Here is a 3,678-nt window from a genome sequence, read left to right on the forward strand (position 1 = left end):
TAAATATATAAGTATAATGTAATAGAGACTAACTAGAGGGACATTCTGCACTGAAAAGAAAGCAATCTGAAAGTAAAGAAATCGGAAAGAAGTAGGAGAAAGGGACATTCGGAAAGAATCGGAAAGATTTGTGGGACAGCTCGACGTTCGGAAAGAAACGGAAGCAAAGTTCACATAGCCCTTTCCCAATCTCTTTCCGAACCCTTTCCGAATTCTTTCCGAAACCTTTTTGAATCTTTCCGAAGCGGCATTTCCGATTCATTTCTTTTTTCCGACAGGGTGCCACTCAGCAATGATCAAATCTTACGTCACATTTATTTTGCAGGCCTTTATAGAAGAGCCATCCCCCTGAGTGCTACCGACAGCGTCGGTATGGCAGAGACCTGCATTATCGGAATGACAGAGAGCTGAAAAACTACCCTAACTTTAAAATAGAGCACATGCAGAGCCCTATCCGACTTCTAAGATTTTGCATGGATGGTATCCGTGATCATAAACTTCGAAATGGTTGTACCAAAAATGTCCGACAGATGGTGACACTTCTGCCTCTACACAGTTTAACATTAACTGTAATGGAATAAGAATGTAAATAACTAAAATTATGTTTCTTTTAACTATAGAATGAATGTTAAATCTATTACAATAGATTCATAGACTTTCAATAATAATTTTTATGAAAAAATCTGAGGAAACAGTGATAGCGATAAAGAGAATAGCTTAAAATACATATAGTTTTCACACATTCTGAAAGTATTGTAAAAATTAAATTATTAACAATTCATAATAAGTTCCTGAGAGAATAATTCACCTGGAAATATAGTTTCAAAATTAATTTACGTAAGTAAAAAATAATTGATGGTTAGTAATATTAAGTCATATTTTGTACTTAGACAAATAGATGTAATTGCTTTTGAAAAGGGGTTTTAAATTTGTAGGTAGGAAAATTAATTTATTGGCAATAAGTTGATTTTTGTTCATAAATAACATCGATAAACTTACTTTATTATTTGCAACAGTATTATAACTAATCAATCACATCGATAAAAAATATAATTTTTTGTTATATTCTGTTCCGTAGCAAATATAATGAATTATTATCAATTCGTTTTTAAATTAGCGGCATTGTTTTTGAATAGTAACATCGCATTCTAGAATCACATTGATCGAATCATTCACACTTTGAAAGTCGTATTCGTTGTAATAAATATAATATTTTACGTTTAATTTTTACGTAACACATATTTTTAGTAAAGAATAACGGTACAATGTCATTTCCCGGTTTCTTTCGATCCAGCGGCCACCCTGAAATTGATAATAATGTCAAGAAACATACATGCTAAATGTTTGAAAAAAAATATGGCTTTGTTGCGATTGTAACTAAAATTTTTATTTAAGTTAAAAAGAATTATTGCACAGCAAATGGTAATTTTAAAAAATCCTTTTACCACAATATGTATTTCATTTTTAAATAATACAAATATATAGTTTTGCATTGCAATCACTCAAAATTTATTATTACAGCTCGAAATATATGAGGACAGGCAATTTAGTTCGAGTTGGATTTTTGTACCTAACATTGTATTTTGTCAACAAAATGATGAAAAATTAATAATTGATAAAACGAGATATTTCGGTACAACATGACCAGATATCTCGGTTTCAGGTCAGCCCTGAAGATGTGAACTGCAATGTTCACGAAACGTCGGCAAACAATTCGTAGTTTTTTACACGAGTGAAATCCGAAATATTTCTTTTTATCAAAAGGAATCATCGTGAAAGGATAAAATCTATTAAATTAATAATTATTTTTGTTCATATTAAGCCAAGCTTTCTTGTCGATTTTTTTGGAAAAATTAACTTCTGTTGTAAATAATTCAATTGAAATTCAATTATTCTGAATATTTATTTCACACTGTAAATTTCATTCACGTTTTTAAAATGTAAAAAGGTAAACAATGTACATACCGATACCAATACATTGCCACTTCACGTTTCCAAACTATATCCTCATGTAAAAAATGCAGTTCACAAACAAGTATTCCCGGCCTTAAAATGTTCTCTTTCCGCGGAATCGTCTTTTCCCATTCTAACAACCTTTTTGCTTCAGTTTCAATTCGGTGCGATGCACCTGTGTCCAACCATTATTATTTTTAATATAAAATATTTTTAATAATAAATATTAATATTCTCCTATTCTCTAATAAGGGACAGTGTTGAACTGTGTAGAGACAGAAGTGGCGCTATCTGTCGGACTTTCTTGGTACTACCACTTGGAAATTTATATTTACGGATATCTTTTCAAGGAGTCGGATAGGGCTGCACATGCATACAATTTTTATTTATCACCATAATTTTTGTTTTATTATTATCTCTAAAAAAAAGAGTCCAGGGACGTCGGTTATAATATGTTGTAGTATCTTCGAATTCAGTTAAATTTTTTTTTTATTTTTGTGGAAAAAAGCCGAGAATACTGAACCCGATTTACCACAAGACGAAGTATCACATGTCCTTAAGGCTCTTTTATACTTTCCGTCAATCGGTCTTAGCCCGGTAGTTATGCGATTCAATGAAACTCGATTTAAATAAATGTTATTTCAACCCCTTACGAAAATATATGATAGAAAAAAAAATGACAAGCGTGTCATCTATTTTTTTGTCATTTTTTCCTTGTAGTTTTTTCGTGAACACAAGAAAACGATAGGAACAACGACAAGTAAGACGACAGCCGAAAATGACGTGCCCTAATTGGCCATAATTTATAATAATATCGCGCATACGTTATACACACGCACGCGTAATGTGGCCAATATTGTAAGAATAAGTTGAGCCTTTAGAAAATATGTTAAAAATAAAAAATAAATTAACATATCTTTTTCTTAATGATCACATTTTTATTAATGGTAAAAATGCAGCATACGTTCAGTGGTGTCAGAACGCAGATATCTGTGGCATGAACACATTTTATTTATTTGAAAGCCATGTGTGTCACTTGTCCGACTCCTGCCTTACTGGCATTTTTTCGACCATACCAGTTCCACACAAATGCAGATATCTAGCTAAAAGTTTATAATATTCAGACCAACTGTACTGCTTACTTCGTTTGCATTTTCACCTTTAATAAAAATGTGATCATTATCAAAAAGATATATATATTCTTCTTGATATATATTTCTATATATATCTATATCTTCTATATATGTTCTTCTTGAATTCGAGAAGCGAACCATTTCGTTATCGAATTTTCGGCACCAGCTGACAAAAACATCATAGCCAAGGAGAATGAAAAGAGAGGTATCGAGACCTTATAAGGGAGTTGCAACGATTGTACCCGGAATATTGTGTTAAACTGATCGTCCTTATCATCAGCGCTCTTTGAGGTGCCAAGCTTTCACTTGCTAATGGCCTAAAAAGTATCCCTGCGTATCAACAATATGCTAGAACACTTGCAGGAAAAATGCAGAAGGCGGTTGTCTTTGGGTCGCTCCGTGTTCTTAGGGTGCACGAGGCTTTTGCTGGATCGTCGTATTGATTCCTTTACAGGCTGTAACCACCTATCTCACGATTGTGAGACGTGGTTGTGGCTGAAATTTTACCGCGAATTCGCTGGAAGCGGGTGCAATTTTTCAGATTAGCACCCGCTCCCGGTGAAATGCTGCGGTTGTCCTTATGACAAATTTT

The sequence above is a fragment of the Belonocnema kinseyi genome, chromosome 5 (assembly GCF_010883055.1).
Source record: "Belonocnema kinseyi isolate 2016_QV_RU_SX_M_011 chromosome 5, B_treatae_v1, whole genome shotgun sequence".
Taxonomy (NCBI): Eukaryota; Metazoa; Arthropoda; class Insecta; order Hymenoptera; family Cynipidae; genus Belonocnema; species Belonocnema kinseyi.